Source organism: Eptatretus burgeri, chromosome 2, assembly GCF_056783735.1.
Source record: "Eptatretus burgeri isolate ZD-2024b chromosome 2, Ebu_testis_v1, whole genome shotgun sequence".
In the NCBI taxonomy this organism is placed as follows: Eukaryota; Metazoa; Chordata; class Myxini; order Myxiniformes; family Myxinidae; genus Eptatretus; species Eptatretus burgeri.
Window position 1 is genome coordinate 44,936,830 of NC_140962.1, and position 22,798 is coordinate 44,959,627.

General features: G+C 43.4%; 1 pseudogene; it reads right to left on the bottom strand.

Moving 5' to 3' along the window:
- Positions 1-5,637: 5,637 nt before the first annotated feature.
- Positions 5,638-11,337, bottom strand: LOC147031949 (uncharacterized; annotated as a pseudogene).
- Positions 11,338-22,798: the final 11,461 nt, after the last annotated feature.

Below are 22,798 nucleotides of genomic sequence, written 5' to 3' on the forward strand. Positions count from 1 at the left end.
AAAAAAATTTTCACCTCACCAGAGTCGAGATGAGCAAACGGAATGTGCGCATGCAGAGTCTTCTGATGTCAATGTCGAGGGATCAAGTAATCTCGCACTGCATCACATTTCGAAAGCTGATACCAACACCGTCACATCAAGCAACGAGAGAAGCATTGGAACAACTGCAGCCAGTCCTGCAGCTCGTAGTTTCAATCCTGATCCTGCTGAATGGACTCTTTCCGCCGAACTCCTGGATAATTTCATCCAGAATCCTCCCTGCCAAGATAGGAACGCAGATTTTTCGTTTACGGCCCGAGTGTATCCAGATAAAACACGGTATTTTCGGCACGAACACTTTCAGCGGAAACTCTCAAACGGGGAAATGGTGACCAGGGACTGGATGCTGTTTTCTCCATCAAATGGTAAACTTTACTGCTGCGTGTGCAAACTCTTATGTCCCGACGGCGATGATCACGAAAGCCATCACAGTAATTTTCTAATCGGATTCAATGATTGGAAGAATGCCTCTGCACGTCTTGCGTCGCACGAGCATGGGACTGCCCATATTCTCGCAATCAAAAAGTCACTCGAAATGAAGGTGACAGACAGGATTCACACATCATTTGAACAGCGGTACCTTCACGAGGAAGCTTACTGGACTAATGTCCTGAAGCGAATTGTCGCTGTAATATCGTTCCTCGCCGAAAGAGGGCTTCCGTTCTGGGGCACGACCGAGCAGCTGGGTTGTGCTAACAATGGAAACTATCTTGGTTGTCTTGAACTAGTCTCAAAATTCGATCCATTTCTCACCCAGAATCTTGAAGTGAATGGGAACAATGGAAAGGGAAGTGTATCGTACCTGTCATCAACAATATGCGACGAGTTTATCCTACTACTGGCCGAAAAAGTGGAATCTACCATCGTGCGAGAAATAAAAGATGCTAAATATTATGGTGTTTCAATCGATTCGACGCCAGACGTTTCGCATATCGATCAGTTGACGGTAATATTTCGATATGTGATGCAAGATGGTAGCGCCGTCAAAAGGTTGATTACAGTACGTCGTCATTGAGCATCACGATGGTGAATATCTGTTTGGAAAATTGCAAGAGGTACTGGAAGCCAATGGGATTGATCGCATGGATCGTCGAGGGCAGTCATACGACAATGCAAGCAACATGTCCGGTGTCTATTCAGGCGTACAAGCAAGAGTCTGTAAAATTAATCCATTGGCTCAGTGGGTACCATGTGCTGCGCACAGTTTGAATCTGGTAGGAGTCGCTGCCGCAGAGAGTTGCTTGGAAGCCGTCAAATACTTCGGACTTATTCAAGCCGTGTATAACTTTATGTCAGCATCTCCCCAAAGATGGGCCATTTTAAATAAGTCACTCGATGAACGTGCCATCAAACTCAAATGTTTGTCCGAGTCTGATACGAGATGGTCAGCTCGCGCGGACGCTTGTAAAGCATTTTCCGCAAGCTACAAGGACATAAAGAAGGCGCTAATGAAGATAGCCGAGCACCCTAAAGACACTCCGTCAGTGCGACTGGAAGTCAAAGCATTGGCTGAGAAGATGGAACTGACCAAAACAGCAATCATGTGTGCTGTCTGGTCTGATCTACTTGGCAACATTGATCGAGTAAACAGATGTCTCCAACAACCTGGAATAGATGTCGGAGTGGTTAAGCAGCATTATGATGCCCTCGATGAATACATTGAGTCGCTTTGAAATGATGAAAGATTTGATGCATTTCAGGACCGTGCCAAAAAAATGGTTGAGTCCATCATTTACGCTGATGATAATCGTCGGGTCAAAAGGCGAAAGAAGGTCTTCGATGAAAATGACGAGGAAGAAGAAACCCCAAAATCTGGCAGGGAGAAGTTCAGAGTTGAGATGTACTTCTCCATACTCGATCGCCTTCTGACAGAAATCCATAGGAGAAGAGAGAGCTATCAGAAAATCACAGATGTGTTTGGATTCATCCCAACGGCCAACAGCCTCGACCATGATACACTCTCTCGCAGAGCGGAGAAACTGGTTTCAGCGTATCCTTCTGACGTTGAAATGGACATATTTCAGGAAATATAACTTTGCTCGAAATACTCCAAGTTCATCGATGCATCGGACATGCTCAAGTACATTATTCACAACAATTTGACACAGACATTCCCCAATATTTTTGTTGCCCTCCGAATATATTGTTCGATGTTTGCTACGAGCTGCAAGGGTGAACGCTCCTTCAGCACATTAAAGCTCGTGAAAAAATTGTCTTTGGCAGACCGTGGAGCAGGTGCGCATGTCCACGCTCGCTCTGCTATGTGTTGAATCCAAGCTGATGAAGCAAATCGATTTCTCCAAAGTGATTGCGTCGTTTGCCAACCAAAAGGCATGAAAGAAGGTGTTTCAGCAGGGTGGAAATTGAATATTCATGCATTCCTCCGAATTTGTTTTCTGTATCGTTCGTTTCTCAATTTCGAAGCCGAATTGGATTTTACAGGCACTTGTATATTTGAAAGTCAGACAAATCGCCATTTACCGCAGTCTGTTCTGATTAAATTTCATGTTCAAAATCGTCGTTTTGGTCACTCTTGAATTTGGCCTACGAAATCTCAAGGGCCTTGGCCTACGAAGACCTTAATCCAGCCCTGCCGTCAAGCAGGAGTCCCGCTCCAGGTGATGACGTACACACCGCGAGTGATGTCACGATATTGAACCCTCGGAGTGGGGGAAAGGGGTCGAAAGTGCAGAGTGATGACGATGATGAGTGATGAGTGATGACGATTTCCCAAAGATGACCCAGTCAGCAGTCAGGGGTCTCCTCACTATACCTCACCAATAGTCCATGGGCCAAGGCCCTAATTTTCATGAATCGGTATCGGATTAGTGGCAATTGTTTTTGATGTTTTTTCAGTTGGGTTCACATGTCTCAGGCATCATTTAAGCCTGGGTAGCCCTCGTAATATGGTAGCTTAGCAGTAGTTATCCTTGATTTTCTGTTTTTAATCAGGAAAAAATTAGGAAAATTGAATTTCAGCTTCAGGACATGCAAAATGTTTATTAAAATGATCAAATATATATATTTATTTTGTTACAGGTAATTGGTTGGTATTATGTAAATACAAAGATTGTCAATGATGTGGGTATATATTGAGAAATAAATTATATTATGAGAATTTAAGTCCCTAATATTCTTCAATATGGAATTCTGTGGCTGACACTTTATTCTATATGTCAAAGACTATTGTATTTAAGAGAATGCTTTATATGCCCAAAACATCCCCAATCACTGCCAATAACTGGATAAGTATTATTTACCTAAAAAATGTGGATGAATTTGGAAAATTTAACATTCAGTTACTGATATAACGGTAACTTTTAATTGAATTTTTTGAATAATAATTGAATTGAAATAATTGAGTGGTGTAAAATCTTTAAAGGTTGTCTTTTTTACTCGAGTGCGCTTGTTGAGGCCAAGGCTGGTGTGGCAATAGTGTTGCATCCTTGACTCCAGCCTTCAGAGATAAAGTGTAAGGAAATGTGTAAAGGTTACTTACTGTCTGTGCAATTTGTCAGGAGTAACCTAAAGATTTGCATGACTAATGTATACTGCCCTCGTGTTAACTCTGAAAGAGGTGCCTTTCTGTATAAGTTGGCAGAGTTTGTAAGCACCATTGACTTGACCATGTTGTTGTGCCTGGGGGGTGACTACAACTGCACCCTCAACCCAAAACTTGATCGGAACACTTGTGAGCCTTATCCACCCAGTGCAAGGCCTTTGGCACAGCTAGTTAAAAAGTTTAAACTGGTGGATGTGTGGCGGGTACAAAACCATGATATCCGTCAGTATATATGGATTTGTGCCTCAATAAATCTTTTGACGATTGCTTGCCTAGACAGATTTTATGTTAATCATAAAATTGTAAATATTATTAAGAACTCTTATATTGTTGTGGGCCGGGTATCCGCTGCGAGCACGACCGCTAGGTGGAGCAGTAGGGTCAACTCTACAAAACACCCGGAATCTAGATCGTACCTTTCGGAAAACTCCGAGGGTACGGGTCCCTACCGTCCCTTACAGGACCGTGAATCGTCAATAAATCAACCATGTGGTACAGGGTTATTTGCCAAACTTCAAAATACCTAGACGCCCACGTGGCGAACTATCGAGTATTCACACCCTCGACGGAACTCGAACGGGACGAGTCGTCTCCATACTCGACCCGGGCGTAACCCGTGCGGATGGTTACCGAGCTCCCGTCGGTCCAAATGCAAACAACTACGGCAACAACGGCCTTCTTTAATTCCCCAACACGCACCGTGTTAAACCAATGAAGAAAACACAGAAACGAGCTGATACATTTAACTGGGGATTTATTTACAATAGGGAAAGGGGAAACACAGAGCAGAATTAACACCGAATATAGTCATGCAATGTACAAAGAGCAAGCACTTAAAAATTTCTACTTATAGACCGGCCCACAAATACACACACACACACACACACACACACACACACACACACACACACACACACACACACACACACACACCAAAGAAACTGTGGCCACGGCCTTTATTGAGGACTCCAGCTCAGAGGGAAAGGCGAGCTGAAGACAAGAGCCTGCACTCGGACCTGTCCGCTTCGAGTGGGTACGTTGAGCTGGCGGGGTGGCGGGACTCAGACCTGTAGCAGCGCAGGCATCCATACGACCAGGCTCCCGGCGAACGGAGGCTGGCAGGGCGGACTGGCAAGACGAAAAACTGGCTTTCAAAAGAAAAACCACCACCGGGGACCTTTCGCGTGTGAGGTGAACGTGATAACCACTCTTCCCGGAAAAATAGAGCCTGGCCTTTTATCCTCCCCCCTCCCTCAGCCGAACCTCGGTGTCGTGGTGTATGTCTTTCCTCATTGGCTGGTTTTGGTGCGCAGAATCACTCTTTGCCTTCCCCAATGGCCAAAACGAGCGGCAAGTCCGTCGATTGGCCCGGGGGTGTGGTGACATCACGTGAACCGCCTTTCTCACTGTGGCAGGGTCTGATTGGCTGAGCGGCAGCCACCTCACTCGCAGCACGCTGATCGGTCGAGGGCCGCCGCGAGGCTTCTCCTTGAACTCCGCCCACCACGGGCACCATGGCATTGTCCAGAGCGAGGTGAAGGTGAGGGTGATGCCGGTGTTGTTGTAGTTTTAGTTGATCTGGGCCAGTGCAAGGTGAAGGTGAGGGTGATGCTGTTGTTGTCGAAGAAGATTCATGGATGTAATTCAAATCCTAACTATCAAAATAATTTCGCAGCGCATGAACATTTAATTCCCATTAGACTAGGGACAGAGCCCAAACTGGAAACACATACTTCACAATATAACTGATCTATAAGGACTCTGGTTGTTGTGTGCGATGGGTTCCAGATTCGTAACAATGTCAGGCTGTCTAGTTTTTCCGACCATCACATGATTGTTATTAGTTCAGGCATTATATGACAAATGAGTGAACCTCACAAATTGCAACAGAAAATCTGATAGCTGTTCATTACTCAGAAATGTGTCCTCTATAACATATAAAAAGTCCTAATGAATCCAAGTGGTGGAAATGTTTTTTTAACATAAATTAAAATTATTTTTAATTTTTACTTTATTTTATTTTCCAAAATGTTTCTTAACCGTACTCTGGTACCACTTTTTGCTACCTTATAATGGGATATTTAGCAACGCTCTAACTATATATGTAATACTAAACACATTTCCATAGGAAGATGGTCTGGTTTTATTATTGAGATGACCCGTGCCTTCAGATAAGACCTCTAAATGATTTAAATCCATTTATTATGGCCTGGCATATATACTTTAATAGTGCATGCACTGATGTTCAACACAAGTAATAATGTAGAATGATAAAAAGTCATGTGCTTCTGAAGACATTATTTTTAAGTAACAGCACTATTATACTATATAAGGCAACATAATATTTTAGGTTGTCTGGTTACTCAACCACTGGTTTCATCGTCGTCATTGTCATCGTCATCACATTTAGTCTGAAATGAATTTGCACACCCTGATCCTTTGCAGTTGCTACATGCAACAGAGCACTCAATGTCGTGCTCCTTGCATGTGCACTTAGGCTGTTGCAATCTGTCTTGCAGCTGCATCTGATGACCTGCAGGAGTTCCTGGGGAGCTGGTGGTAAGTCAGTTTGGACAGGGATGAGCCCCCCATCACTTTCTTTCCATCCCCAGTCTGGCGGCAGGAGTTCATCCACGGTTCCCTTCCACTGCTGCACCTGGTAGTACACGCGGAGACTGTGGTACTTTTCTGCTGCAGAGGGAGGTGGTAGGCTCTGTGGCTGTACATAAGAAGTTCTAGTAGCCACTTTCTCACAAAAGTGCTTGTGTTGTAGTGAGTTGAGTCCCTCCCCAGGCTTACCATAGTACAGGCAGACCAAAGCAATCTCTCCTGCTGCCACAACATCTGCTGTGGAAGCTGACGGTGTGTCAAACACTGTAGCTTGCTCATAGAAGTCATCGATGGTTGTGAATGTCTTGAGGGCGGCTCCTTTACCAATGCCATACAGGTGGGATGTAGTATTGTTGTGGACCGGGGGTCGATGGTGAGGAACGGCCGCCAGGTGGAGCAGTAGAGCCGTCTCCCACCGAACACCCGGAATTTAGGTCATGACTCTCAGACAACTCCGAAGGTCACGGGTCACTTAAGGACTGTGCTCGCCAATTCTGTGATGGCGTGGGGTAGGGTTAATAGCCAAATTTCAATATACCTAAGTACCCACGTCATCAAATTACTGGGGAAGTCACACCCTCGACGGACTCTGTCAAACCGGGTCGCTCTAGCGACCTCGGTCCAGTGTAACCGAGCGGAATTACCAAAGTCCGTCGGTCCAAACGACAACTTACAGCCCAATCGGCTTACTGGTTCTCAAGCACGAACCGTGCTGGGTCAATAATGGAAAGCACAACAACGAGCTGGTACATTGAACAATCGGGGTTTATTTATAATGGGGCAGAGAGGCAATAATCGGGAAGGGAGACACAGAGCAGAGTTACAACCGAATAAGCAATGCAAAACAATGTACAGGGTGTCCCTAAAAAAATGACATCATTTGAAACTTGAATATCTAAGTAACTACATGTCCCAGGCAAACGAAAGTAAATAGGCTTCATGTTGAACAATTAAAGATTTATTTATCAAAATTCGAACAAGAGATTCAGAGGGATGTAGATTTTATAACCGTTTTCTCAAAACTTCACAAATGTTCAATATGTGCACCGTCTGTGACACGACACGCGTCAAGTCGGTGGTCCAGCTCCTGCCAAACACGCTGTAGCATGTCTTGCGTAACATTCTCCAGCACCTCAGTGATTCTCTGCTTAAGTTCCTCTAGGCTTGTAAGAAGAGGGGAGGTATAGACCAGTCCTTTCACATAGCCCCATAGAAAAAAAATCACAAGGTGTCAAGTCAGGTGAACGTGGTGGCCGTTTCAACAGCACATTGTCATTATCACTGGCTCGCCCAATCCATCTTCCTGGTAGATTCTCATTGAGATAAGAATTAAACATTCAACTTAGTTAGTTTTTACACATTTTGTTAAAAGTTGAGATAATTTGAGTGAGAATTAGCTATGTTATTAGACTACGAAATGATGTCATTTTTTTGGGGACACCCTGTACAATAAAAAGAAAACACTGAAGCAATTCTACTTCAAGACAGGGCCCATTCAGACACACACACGCACCCCAAAATAAATGGACCTCAATGGTCTTTATTGGGCCCTTCGGCTCGAGAGGGAAGGCAAGCTGAGGGTCAAGGTCTGGTTGGTACCTGTCCGCCTCGTGCGGTCTTTACCGACCCGCGCTTGTGGAGCTCGGATTCCGTGGAAGGAAACGGGATCCTCAGCTCGCTCGCTCCCACACAACCCGCCTCGGTGGGACTTGAACCCACGCCTCTAGAATCCAAGGAGCGACTTAGTCAGCCACGAACGACGATCGGCGACCCGAGCACCACAAACACAAACACCAACCAGGACGAGCGCCAACTCCGACCAGCACGACCATTGACCAGGAGCCACGAACTCAACCAGCAGGAACCAACCAACTTCTCGACCACACGAGCCGCTCGCGACCTTTCTTATCCCTCCCCCTCGTGGGGGTGGAGGGTCTGCTCTGAGGTAACTCGCCTCTGGACTGGTCGGTGGCGGACATCCTATCTGGCTGGGCGGGGCCGCCCTGAGGTAACTCGTCTCCGGATTGGTCGGGGGCTTCTGAGGTACTCCTATCCCTCATTGGTTGCGAGGCACACCCATCTCGCTGGCGGAGTCGACCTCACCCCGCCTATGCCCGTGGCCCCGAACACGTGCGGAATGGCGATGATGGAGCGAAGGGGAGATTTAATGTAAAAATGACCTGACTATAAAGAAACTCGCAGCGCACACATGAAATTAACCCATTAGACAGAAGGACGGGACCCTAACTATAAACACATACTTATCGAAATAACTGAACTGCGGGGACTGCTGGCTGTTTGTGTGCAAATGGCTGCCAGATTAGTTTCAGTATCGCACCCAAGGATCACGTGGATGAAGAGAATGTGAGTGCACACACTGGGACCCAGTTGCTGCTTGAGAGCCTTGATGTTCCAGAAACGTGGGTTCTTTGTGCTCTTCTTTGGCACAGGTTGGAAGAAGAGGTCATGTGACTCGAGCTTGGTAGAGTAGATAAGGAGCATGAGCAGATCTGTATCATCACTGATGAGCACAGTGTTTGTTGTGGTTGAAGACTCCACTGCTTTCTGCACTATGAGGAGATCAGCATCACCTGAAGCATGATACGTCTGACAGTTCTTCTTCTGCAGTTGGCCACTGAGCATGTTAATGAACTGTTGCTTGTTTGTGTTGTTTGCGAGGAACTCGTCTTTCTTCATTGTAACAGGCATGCCCTCATCAAAAGTCACGGTTGCTCCAGTCCTCCTACCTGCTCGTCTCTGGTGTGTCATGTCCTTGGTGGACGTACCCTCATAACCATCGAAAACGACAATTGCCTCCCCATACTTTCTTGTGACATACTCGGTGTACAACCTGCAGATGTTATTGTATGTGGATCCACGTGTCCATGGGATGCGCTGAACAAGTGCTCCACCCAGCACGTACTGAACCTGGCCTGTGATCCCTGGAAGGTCAGGTGTGAGGAAGGCCCAGATGGCATCTGCGAGCACTGGCTTCTGTGGCTGTCGAAGCATTAGGGAGGTGTCAAACAGTGCTGGTGGATGACTGCACAGCTCATACTTGAATACTGATGCCAGATCTCGTGATGCTTTTGCAGCAACTGTGAGTCGCTGGAAAAGTAGTTGAGGATCCACCTGCACTGCTTCGCCACCAATCTTCACTGATGACTGCGTGCTCAAGGTGATTGCCTGATCCCTTTTCATGAATGTGTACTCAGCAGTGGTGTGTCCATCCATGCTGGCCAAGATGGTGTTCCCGATGGTCTTTGCCTTGTCAAAATTCACAGTAGTGTGTGCATGGACCCCAGTCGAGACACTGCGCAAGCTTGGATCAGGACAGAAGGGGTTTCTTTCATGGAGATAGTTCAGAACTGCGTGTGTGTCCTTCAGGTCACGTGCTTGCCTTGCATCTGTCATTTCCTTGTTTTGCTCACCAGTGTTGTAATTGACTCCTGTTAGCTCTTGCATGGCATTGTTGACTTCAGCGCAAGCTGGCATGGCGAGGAGCCATGTTACACACTGCTGTTCTGTCATCCCTCGCCCTTTTGTGAGGCCACCACTGGTCTTCATGCTTCTCATTAGCACTTGTTCAATGATGAGATCTATGGACAGGCCAGCCCATAGGCGATCACTTCTTCTGACCACATGGAATCCCTCTTCAAATCTCTGGTGGACATCTGGATGTTCCTCCTGGAGCTTGCACATCCACTGCACATAGATCCGAGCCAATTTTGTGTAGAGATTGTGCCCAGATGCTGCCATAAAAGGAAGCATTTCTGATATTGCCTCAAGGTGCAGTGCTCAGTTTCTGGTACGTTCTGCTCTCAGAAACTTGCGAAGTATTTCTACCATATCCATGTACTGCAACCAGAGGGCAGCAGTTCTACTAGAGGATTTCAGGGATTCGGTTTTGTTTCTCAGCAGTTCCTTTATTCTGAGCACCACATCAGCATGACAAGCTTCCTCTGCAGGCACCGATCCCTCCATCAAATGTTCAGAGGACAGCAACTTCATCCAGATCAGGGTTTCCCGTCCCATCTCTAGCTGGAGTATCTTCATCTGAGGACATCTGTGCATCAGTGATCTCCTGTGAATCTGCATCTTCTGGCTCACCAGACTGCTGAGGGAGAGCCACGTCAAGTGCGTCAGACACAATTGAGGACACCATCGACAAGGAGGTGTGCACTCACAGCCCGTGCAATTGCCTTCCCTGTCATCATGTGCACCATGGCGTTGTCTGCATAGACAAGCTCCAGAACTTCTTGTAACCCAGATCCAGCCATTAAATGCCCGATGGACCCCAGGAAATTCATCTCGGTGTGGAAGCCTCCAAGTCTCAGGACTATGTTGCTCAAGTCGCTTCCTTCCGGTTCAGCATTGATGATCAAGAGGGCCTTCCACCATAGTGGTTGATCAAAGGTAATGATTGGTGTGGCATTGTGGCGGTGGGCATGCTCACTTACAAACTTCAGTGTTGAGAAGATGCATGTGGTGTCACTGGGATTCATGGCGATCGTTGGAAGTAAGACGAAGCATGATTTCCCTGGATGATTGCCATGCTGTACAAACTGCATCATCCCAGACCATGCTGGCCTTGGTGAGGAAAAAATGATGGCTGTCTTCCATATAAGATCCAGTTCTGCCATTGGGTCTTGTGCCTCCATCGTGACAAGCTTCTGGTACGTCACTGCGTCTGTTCCACTACCTACTTCCCTGTAGAACAGAATTGGAACTCTTTCCACCATGGATACATCAGGGGTGACCTTTGCTCTGAGAATGGGATTGATGGTCTTGGTAGCTGGTGTAACGGCAGCAATCATCCCCATACCATGGAAGGTGTTGTTGCCATCCAGGGTGTGAATGTTGTGGTCCACATTGTCAGCGGCATACTGGACTAACTCACCGGAGAAGCCAAGAATGTCAGTTCTAAGCGACACCACAGCATTGCGAACAAATCTTTGCACCTCCTTGAAGGAGCAGCAGAATCCAAGCTTGTGAAGCGTATCGACCAGGAAGCGTGATGTAAAGTGGTGGTGGACCTGGACTCCTGGCCCAATCTGCAGTAGCGCCAGAATAACTCTTGGTCGGGTCGCCTGCATGATTGCTTGTCCGATGGAGGCAGTTTTCATGCCGGCATTTTTTACCCCAAGCAACCCTTTCAGTTGAACCCTGAGGCTTTCTGGAAGAAAGTTGATGGCATCCTCTTCAGACTTCAGTGATTCACAGTCAGGATATACATCATGGTATGTTTCCACTGATTTGATGTCATTTTTGATAAGTTTGACAGCAGTTTCAATAATCCTCTTCTTCTCTGTTTCGGGATCAGCTTTTCTGTGAGCATAAACCCAACTTTTGCAAGTTATACAGTATGCTCGGCAGCTCGAGATGATCGGCTCGAGCTTCCGATGATCTGGGATGAGATTTCCGGTTGCATTGAAAAGGCATACGAATGAATATCTCTAAAAGAGGCTGCACGGATGTGGTTTTGCACAACACAGAAGCAAATGAATGACAACCACGCCACGTTGTGCATGATACGGGCGGCGCGTTCTGTTCGACCCATTTCTGGATTTAATGAGATCGGCTTTCTCTTTTTCCCTCCAAACCCCAATCTAATTATTATATCTGATGCCTGACAGATCGGAGTTGGCCCCATGCACAAAACAGCAGAATCATGCGAACGTGAGCACTGACAACGTGGGCCATGGCAGATCCGCGCGTACTGCGCAAACCATGCATGGATTTATCCTAACACTTTACCGCCGGTCCACGCTGGCGGCTGCGGGTGTTCCTCACAGACGGTGGACGTTTCCTCGCCTCTCCGGCCAGCCAAGCCACGTTCAGGCAGAGGCTTGTGTGCAGTCCGGATCGCTCGGGCTGTGTGACGCATCACGGAGCAGGCATTGATCAGCGCTAATCGGAGGTGCCTTGGCAGACATGCGGGACAGACGCCGCCCTCGGCCGGTCATCAGGGCATGGCCCAGGGGTTCTTGCAAGGCAATTCATGATGCGGAGTTCGATGTGGGCGATTCATATCATGTCATGAGGTCGGAGCGAGACATTTTCACAGCTCAGGGCCATATTGCCAGAAGTGGAATGAAGCGGTTGCCGGGCCGCACGGGGGGCTGGGGCCAATCAGAGCGCCCGATTCGGGTGACAACACATCACTTCGGGGTGCCCCTCTGCCCCACACCGCGGGGCCTATAAAGGTCGGAGCGGGGCCTTCGTTCTCTCTTTCTCTTCCCTTCTTCGCCTCCCACTCGAGCTGAACTTCGTCATCGCCTGGACTCCGCCCTCCTTCGTCATCGCCTGGACTCCGCCCTCCTGTCATCATCGCCTGGAATCGTCACCAAAATTAAGCGTTGCTGCCCTTGGCCGGTCAACTACACACAAAAAAAAAATTCAGAACGATTGCTTGAAAACTGCCCAAAAATTGTGTGACAGACAGAAAGAAAGACAGACGCTACAGACCAACATACTTGGTGAAATTTTTTTTTTGCCAATTAGCGCTGATGAATGACAAATGTGTTTCTTAGGTTGGCTTTACATACACAAGAGGAAAAAAAAATCCAAAAACATAGAGGGATGAAATCTCAAAAAAACAAACAACCAAACAAGGTAGGCATGACACCCACCACATTACAATGCCACAATACAACAGCACAATCCTCTTATGGATTACCATCACAACATATTTTGGCATTTTACTGTTGCTGTGGGATTGTGATGGAACAACGTCAAAAGATATCGTGATGCATAACCAAAAGAGGATTGTGGTGTCATTTTGTGGCATCATAATGTATCATTCTTCATTGTTATTCTTCTTCATTCATCACAATCCTACAATAAAAGTAAAATGTCAAAAGATGCTGTGATGGTAATCCATAAGAGGATTGTGGTGTCATACTGTGGGGAGAGATTGGTGTCATTCCTACATTGTTTGGTTGTATTTTTTTTGAGATTTCATCCCTCCATGCTTCTACATTTTTTTTCTTTTTTTTGTCTTGTTTGTGCAACTGCATGAAGAAATAAAATGCATAGTGTTTTATATATTTTGTTATTTTGGTATGGATTATATCCATCTATGTAATTAAATTCAGTTTATGGGACGTTCTACAACAGATTTGTTCTACAAAGTTACAGATTTAGAAAAGAAAGTGGTGAGTAGTGTCAAAAAGAAGGGCTGGACGCAGTAATGTGTCCCATTTCTCAGTCACAATATTCGCTCACTTACACACTCATATTTCTCCTTTTCAAACTGGAACACATTACTTCATCCAACACCTCCCTTTTGACATGACGACCCTGCAGGGCTGGGCTTCACCTTCCTTTCATATGATCATTTATTGAACCAAATTGAGTAGTCAGATAAATTGAGTAGAGAGTAGAGATCATATAAATATTTGTTTTATTTTCAGGAATAACTTAATTTTCTCATAACACTCATCACCGAGTATACCTGAACTTGGTTCTTGGTTTAAGTATCTTTGTTGAGCAGAGATGAAAAATGAAAAACCTCTCTTAATGCTCTTGTCTGAGCACCTCCTGAGGAACACATCATTTTGCTCCCGCTCATGTACTACTCTGAGACAAGGTAGATTGTTATGCTAATGACCTCCACAAGCAATGAACACCACAGAAGTAAGCCAGTGACGCTCTTAGCAAGAGATGAAATTGTACATAGTAATATTACCAATGTTTAACTCTGGCTTGAGATAAAATTTTAGTCTCAAAGATTTTACCAACTTTTAACTCTTTGGCTTGAGATAACATAATTTTCACAGAAGAGCGGGTTATTAGGATCATAATCACTTGTATCAAAAATATCTTCATCTTCTTTCATATCCTTTTAAACATCGTTTGTAGTTATCTGTAGAATGAATTCTCACCATTTCTTTTCTTTTTATTATAAAAGTAATCATACATTAAATACTTTGAAAGATCTAAAACAGTTGTTCCAACGTAAATCGGTTTATCTATCTTTAAACTCTCTTTATTCAAATGAACAGCACAAAAATTATCTGTAAATATTTCAATTCTTTTAAAGCTTGGTTTATTTATCTACTTCTCCACCTGCTCCCAAGTCATAGCAAGTCTTACATTTTGTCTATTCCTTATATTTTCCATTGTTTTACCAAATACAGAATTATTCATCAACTTGTAAAAGTCCTTCTCAAAATCATTATTAGCCTTTCTTCTCGTCCTCATATTACAATCAATATATTTACCTAACCAATGACTGACTAAACTTTAGTGCCCGATGTACCTTTTTAACTTTTAGTCCTGCTTCTATAAATTGCTTTATATTTCATTGATGTAAAACATACTTCTCTTCATCAAACGATTTTGTTCATAATTTAGATGTCGGAATATATTCAAACTCATTTGAAGAATGAAAGAAATGTTGTTGACAACCACCGAATAACTCTTGATTGGGGATCTCTTTTTCAGCTCCATAAGGAAGGTCTTTATGTTTGTTATGAAGTTTATCAGGATAGTTTAAATCTACTTCAAAATAATACCCATAATCCCGTTTATCTAAATCTTCTTGACTTGTGGAGATTATATAATCAAAGATAGATTTGTACTTGTACTCTTTCACCCATTTAAAATTACCAGAGGGTTGAGATTTAGACATTGCCCAGCTATACAAGTTATTGGCATCAAAGTACATCAAGTAAGATGTGGACTTATTAGGTGAGAAGTCTGAAAGATATTTATTATTTGACTTAGCATATCTCTTTGAACAAAGTTGTGAAATTCCTCCTCTTTTAACCTTCTCAATCATCAAGAGCATATCGACATCACTTGGAAGATCAAGGGGTTGTTTAGTCATTTTTAACATAGCACTCCAAGATAGTCCTGGAGATGTATAATAATGGAAAGGTTCAAGTCCATCGGAATCTTTATGATAACAAACTTCTCAAGTAATAAAACATTAGTTCTTCAATAAAGATCATGATATTCACCCATATTCTCTATCTCAAACTCTTTCCAAACTTGTTTTGCTCTTTACATTCTTCATCTGTCATATGACATTTTCCTAACTTGTTATTAAAAACTATTTTTAAGAGGAAGTCTCGTTTCTTTAAATGTTTCAAAGGAATCCATAGAATCATCTTACTACAATTCACCGTCCGTCTGTTCTCAGGTACCGCAAAAACGGCTGAACCGATCGCAACCATTTTTGGGATGTGTTATCCTGGGACCCCTTGGAGTAAAATAGACATAAATATAATAACATGACCCCCTTGACGGCTCCCATAGGTAGCAGGTGCTTCTCATATGCGTAAATGCCCTTTTTAGTAATAAGAGAAATGTCTTTACCCAAGTCGGCTTCAGTCCTAAATTGACGAGAACGAATAGGAAAAGAGATGTTTGAAACCAAAGAACTTAGAGGGCTTGCCATAAATTTACAAGAGTCAAGAAATCTAATATTTGGATTTTTTACTCATTTCACGAGTCTAAATCTGTTTTGTAAATGAGATGTAATTTTGATCTGGATTCAGAATTGCTGTTATCTTTCCAGGAGTCTTACTTAGTTATTTGATAAAGAGATGCGTATCATAATGACAATTATTATGAAGAAATACAGGTATGAATGTAGGGATTCTATAATGAAGATTACAATTATTATGAGCTGCTCCTCTATATTTTCCTGTGATATGACAATGCTCTCTAACCCTTTTATCAGGTTTTACCAAAGCCTCTGAGCATATTTGACAAATCGTTGCTGCTTTAAATTCTTTCTCTTCACAAGGAGATAAGTTAAGAGTCTTATCTGTTCTTGACATTTTAGTAAGCTCAATGCAATCATCCTCAATCCTTTTAACAAGTTCATCAGCAACATCAGGTCCTGTATACAACTCCAACTTTTCAGATTTACTTCCTACAGATGATTTAATGTAATAACAAAACCGACAAGGGATGTGCTTTTAATACTTTTGAATATCGTCAGTGTTTTCCAAGATGCTCTCAAAATCAGCAATGTATTGCAAATGGGTGTTTTATGCATTTATTAGTTTCATTAAATACAACTTTCTCTCCTGGTTCTGACATCTTAATAACTGCTGTTTTATGATTAAAACAATGCTTTAAATGTTTATCAAGTCTTTGTTGAGATTGAAAGATATTTAGACAACTCTTACAAGGATGTGATTTATGCTTTGATTTATAAACTTGACTACTTACCAATCCAGAAAAGTTTTTGATATGAGCATAATGAGCGGTTTCTTTATTGATGAAATAAAGGATATCTATTTGCCCAATTATCATTGGATATCGTATTACTAACTCTTAGAATTTGGACGTTGTTTTTTATCAGTTCAACCATAAACTTTTATTGATAGGTTATTCATATTCTTAAACTTTGTTATATCTTTTAAGCTCATGGGTTCTCCTCTAAAGATGCCGAGATCCCCACTTTTTAATTTATTCTCATATTTCTTATACTTTGAAAGTCTTTCACAATCCCTTTCCTGTGGATAAAGATGTGCTAAGATACTCCAGAAAAAGCATATATCATCAGTATTTTCAATATTAATTATTGCCTTTTTATTCTTTATATCCTGAGGTAAATCAATATAAGAAGAAGCTTTTAGCGGAGTAGATTTAAGGATATTCAAAGGTAGGAGATTTAACGAAGCTATCGATTGATGGAATAAGGTGTGGTGGATTCGTTCTCATATACTTTTCTTCAATAACATTATATTCTCTTGAGAAGGTAAAGGAGGCTTCAGTATATATTTTGAATGATTTATGCTTTTTCAATATTCTACGAACAACCTTAATAATTGAATCCTTTGAGATATTAATCACTTCCCAAATGGATCTTACACTAATATTAAATCTTATAAGTTCTGCCTCTATCTTCTTCTTCTTCTTTCGGCTGCTCCCGTTCGGGGTCGCCACAGCGGATCATCTGTATGATCCGCATAGTGATTTGGCACATCTTTTACGCCGGATGCCCTTCCTGACGCAACCCTGGTCGCCTCTTACGACACAGGGATATGGTACACCTATTTTAACCGGGGTATACACCGGCCCAGTATACTGGTACTCATTTCGCCGACCTCGGAAGGATGACAGGCTGAGTCAACCCCCTGGTGTATTAATTCAGTGGCCCAACGGGGCTTGAACTCAGGACCTTTTGGATCCCAAGCCGCTGCCCGAACCACTGCGCCAACACCAGGCTAAGTTCTGCCTCTATCCGATCTTTAAAACATATTTGAAGAGTTGTTATTTCAAATGGTTTTGTCTCAATGACATCTCCCTCAAATCCACTTTTCTTCTTCTTTCTCTTCAAGTTGCTCTCAATGTTGTTTACGTGTTTTTTGTGATTGAAGGTGTTTTTTTTGTTACTCTCTTTAAAGACATCCTTAGAACAGACATCACAATGTTTTGTTTCTTGTTCAAATGGAGATATTTGTTTGAAAAGATTGAATGTGTGATTGTTGGTTTGAAGGTGTCTCCTCTCAACTTTTTAAAAGAATATTAATATTACAGACATCACAATACATTTTATTCAGTGTGTGTGTGTGTGTGTGTGTGTGTGTGTGTGTGTGTGTGTGTGTGTGTGTGTGTGTGTGTGTGTGTGTGTGTGTGTGTGTGTGTGTGTGTGTGTGTGCGTGTGCATGCGTGTCGATTGGTATCTACTGTACATATGTGGGTTTCAGAATGTGGAATGGAGTCTTCCCAGGACAGGCTCAAAGGATTCACCTTCATTTCAGTAAGGCTAAGGGGGTCATCTTTCATGGACCAAGCTGTGAAGTTTTCTGTTCTCAAAGTTTTGTGCCAAGGGCTCTCTTCAGGATAGTCGCTGAGCCCCGGACAGCTTCCAACTGTAGTTTGTTTGCAATAATATTGCCTGGGATCGTTTTTAGCTCACCAGTAGAGTAGTTCCGGGGAGTTTATGGGATGGCGTGATGTCCGTCCGTCCGTCCGTCCGTCCACAAATGCTTGCAACTTCTCAGAAACTACACCCATGATTTCAATGAAATTTGATCACACTGATGAGAAACTTTTGACCACTAGTTTTGAATATATTGCCAGAAGGAGAGGAAAAACTTTTGTTATAGCTACTTTAATTGATGTTCTTCCAGATATACTAAAAGCCCTTCTACTGAAGGAAATTGAAGAACTCATATTATTAACCATAATTGTTTTTTTTATCAAATTGTGATTATATTTATTTTTGTTCAAGTTTACATCCTCGACATATTTTTCAGTATCTTTTACAAATGCAGAGATTGAGTGAAACTTGTCTTTTGTGTATTGATACATTGTATTGATGAAGTGAAAAAAGTTGGTGGGTAAAATGGTTTTAAGCACAGACTCACCTGTGAATTAAACGGAATTTTCATGAAGAAAATTTTAGTTTTAACGAAAAGCATCTATAAATTACCATGAGATTTTCAGGCAAAATTTTTCTCTATAAATATGGTGACGGCAACGTACTGCGACGTTTGTGATTATGAATATAAATGTTATGAAAAACACCTTCAAACCAACAAACACACATTCAATTTTTTCAGACAAATATCTCAATTTGAACAAGAAACAAAACACTGTAATGTCTGTTCTGACGATGTCTTCAAAGAAAGTTATAAAAAAACACCTTCAATCACAAAAACATGGAAACAACATTGAGAGAAACTTGAAGAGCAAGAAGAAGAAAATTGGATGAGAGATGGATGTCATTGAGACAAAACCATTTGAAATAACAACTCTTCAAAGATGTTTTAAAGATCGGATAAAGGTAAAACTTATGAGATTTAATATTCGTAAAAGATCCATTTGGGAAGCGATTCATATCTCAAAGGATTCAATTATCAAGATTGATAGTAGAATGTTGAAAAAGCATAAATCATTCAAAATATATCTTGGAACCTCCTTTAACTTCTCAAGAGAAGATAATGTTAATGAAGAAAAATAGATGAGAACGAATCCACCACACCTTATCACATCAATTGATAGCTTCCTTAAATCTCCGACATTTGAAGAGCTTATTCGATTTGAATTAGAACAACAATGAGGTAGTGCGTTCAACATTGGGAATGTTTCATATATCGATCTTAATATTCTTAAATCCACTCAGCTGAAGGCTTCATCTTGTATTTATTTACCTTAGCATATAAAAAAATAAAAAGGCAATAATTAACATTAAAAATACTGATAATTGCTTTCTCTGGAGTGTCATAGCACATCTTTATCCACAGGAAAGAGACTGAGAAGGTTTCAAAGTATCAGAAATGTGAGAATAAATTAGAAATTGGGGATATTGGCATCTCTCGAGGAGAACCCATGAGCTTAAACGATATAACAAAGTTTGAGAATATGAATAACCTATCAATAAATGTTTATGGTTTAACTGATGAAAACAAAGTCCAAATTCTAAAGACTTAGTACAACTATCAACTTATCAACAACTATCCAATGATAATTGGTCAAATGACCGGCATGTAGATCTCCTTTATTTCACTCATAAAGAAACAGCATATCAAAAGCATATCCCTTGCTGGTTTTGTTTTTTTTACATTAAATCATCTGGAGGAAGTAAATATGATAAGTTGGAGTTGTATGGAGGACCTGATGCTGCTGCTGAATTTGTTAAAAGGATTGAGGATGACAGTATGAAACTAACTGAAATTATGTCAAGAACAAATAAACCCCTTGACTTATCTCCAAATGAAGAGAAAGAATTTGAAGAAGTAAGGATTTGTCATATATGCTCAGAGGCTTTGGTAAAAACTGATAAAAAGGTTAGAGATTATTGCCACATAACGGGGAAATATAGCTGAGCAGCTCATAATAATTGTAATCTTAATTATAGAATCCCTGCATTCATACCTGTATTTCTTCATAATAATTGTCATTATGATACACATCTCTTTATAAAAGAATGAAGTGAGACTCTTGGAAAGATAATAGTAATTCCTAATAAAGATCAAAATTACATCTCATTTACAAAACATATTTATACTCGTGAAATGGGTGTAAATACAAATATTAGATTTCTTGACTCTTATACATTTATGACAAGCCCTCTAAGTTCTTTGGTTTCAAACATCTCCTCTTTTCCTATACTTTCTATTCAATTTTTGACTGAAGCCGACTTTGGTAAAGACATTTCTCTTCGTACTAAAAAGGGCATTTACCCATACGATTGTATGGATTCCTTTGAAAGAGTTAAAGAAATCGGACTTCCTCCTCAAAAGCATTTTTATAACAAGTTATGAAGATGTCATATGACGGGTGAAGAATATGAAAGAGCAAAACAAGTTTGGAAAGAGTTTGAGATAAAGAATATGGGTGAATTTCATGACCTTTATTTAATAACTTATGTTTTATTACTCACTGATGTGGTTGAGAAGTTTGTTATAATAAAGATTCCTATGGACTTGATCCTGTCCATGATTATACATCTCCTGGACAAGATTGGAGCACGATGTTAAAAATGACTAAACAACCCCTTGATCTTCTCAGTGATGGATTTGATGATTCTCTTGATGATTGATGATCTCAGTGATGTAACTATCCTAGAAAACTTCATAACAGACATAAAGACCTTCCTTATGGAGCTGAAAAAGAGATCCTCAATCAAGAGCTATTCGGTGGTTATAAACAACATTTCTTTAGTTCTTCAAATTGTGGTGTACTGGATAGAAGATGCTTAGCAGGCAGACACGAGCGGGGGGAACAGTCGAGCCGGGCTGTGTTGCACAAGCGCGAGCGCGGGCGTACTTTGCCCGCGGCTCTCCTTTATTACGCATTCAGCACACTCACGAGCCGGGCGACTCCAGCATTACTACAACGCCTCAGGCGGCGCGCACACCTTATATTCCTTGCAGATACGATGACCACGACGACCCCTCCTCCCATCATCATGCCCCGCTCTGCATGCCCGCAGGCTACACCACACTCCTCCCTCCTAAAACTATGATTATTAAATGATCACCATCATAATAAGCATAAACAGCACGAAGGACTACGGTATAATAGTAGACAAGGCACAAAAAATGAAAACAGCGAAGTATAACAGCACATCACATCATATAATGCGTGGAAGCGAGCTACTGGAGAAGCACAGCAGCACTACACAGCGAAAACGCCCCCAGGCGGCTCATGCTTACATGGCCCTTGGCGAGGTTGCGGCGACCTCCCGACCTCCCCCGGCACCATCAAACGCCTCCGGCCCATAAGGCGGCACCTCTCCCTAGCCAGACCTGAAACAGATAAACCTTTCGAGGCCGGACCCCCGCTGTCTGGAACCCGCGGCGCCACCGCCAGACCCGACCGACCTTGGTGGGGGCGCTGAACAGCACCCTTGGCTGGAAGCAACAAACACTCCCCAACACCCCACACACCATAATGAGTTGAGATTCCACCGCATGGCCAAAACGGCCTTGAGCGCACCCAGAGAGCCACGCCCCAGGCGCCAGGCACATCTGACCTTGCTGAAAGCAGAGGTGGGGGTAACGCCGACCAGCGCACGAGTCCCGGCTCCGAGTCGATCTCCGAGACCCCCACGGCCGTTAGACGGTCGCAACTCCATTCAAAGCATACTCCAATCATAGGCTCGTCATAAATCAATAGGAATAACATTTGAACCATTGCAAACAGCATTTTTCCGTACAGCGCGTTCTTTTGATAAAATCCCAGCACATGACAAAGCAACTACCCGCGGCCTGGGACAATGGAAGGCCAACCCAACCTTTTTATTCGCCACCACCGCTCCCAAAGCCACCACATCACATTGATCATAATACAAATCCCATTGATTGATCTCCGCCAAACCCACTCTCACACGGGAACTGCTGGCATTTATTTCAACAACGTTAAACTGCATCACGAGAGCAAGGAAAAACACATATGCAATGAACAGCAACCCACAACCCACATCACGAGTCCGTCTCTTGGTTGTCGACTCGATGTTGTGACTCGCGACTTCCTTTAACGCCACGGGCTCACCGCAACCTGTTGAAGCTGCCCGAACAACACCGGCGCGCATTGCCTCACGAACGCTGCTGAAGCGCGGGAACTCATCGCGAGAGCTGATACGGCTCTCGCCGCTCCCGAACCGTACATCACCGCCGCAGGCAGCAACGAACGGCCGCTCCCGTTGCATCGACGCGGCTCCCGCCGCCAGAACCTCGCCCTCGGTACTTGACAAAGGCATCGAAGAGAGCACTGGCACACCTGGAGGTACGAACTGGAGATCCAGCCCGAGGTGCGCCAGTCAGTCCCGACCCAAAAGGACGGGCCCCTCCCCTCGCACCGCAAACACCGTGAGTAGGGCGCTTCGCCCCCGGTAGAGCACCGAGACGTCGGGCGCTGCAAGCGGCGCAACCGCTTCGCCGGTGTACGCGCGCGTTGCGCGGGCAGCACGAGTGGCCTCAATTCGACACCCGATCAGTGCCCCCGATCACTTCAACCTCCCCTGCCACTGATCTTGTCATCTCCGGATCAATTGGAAGCAGGTCTAACTCCGGCAGCATCTCCCGTTCCGGGTCGCTGGAATCTCTGTGCCCCGGCCGAAAAACTCGACCCGGGGCGTCACCGTGCACGCCATGCACCGAACACCATACCGGC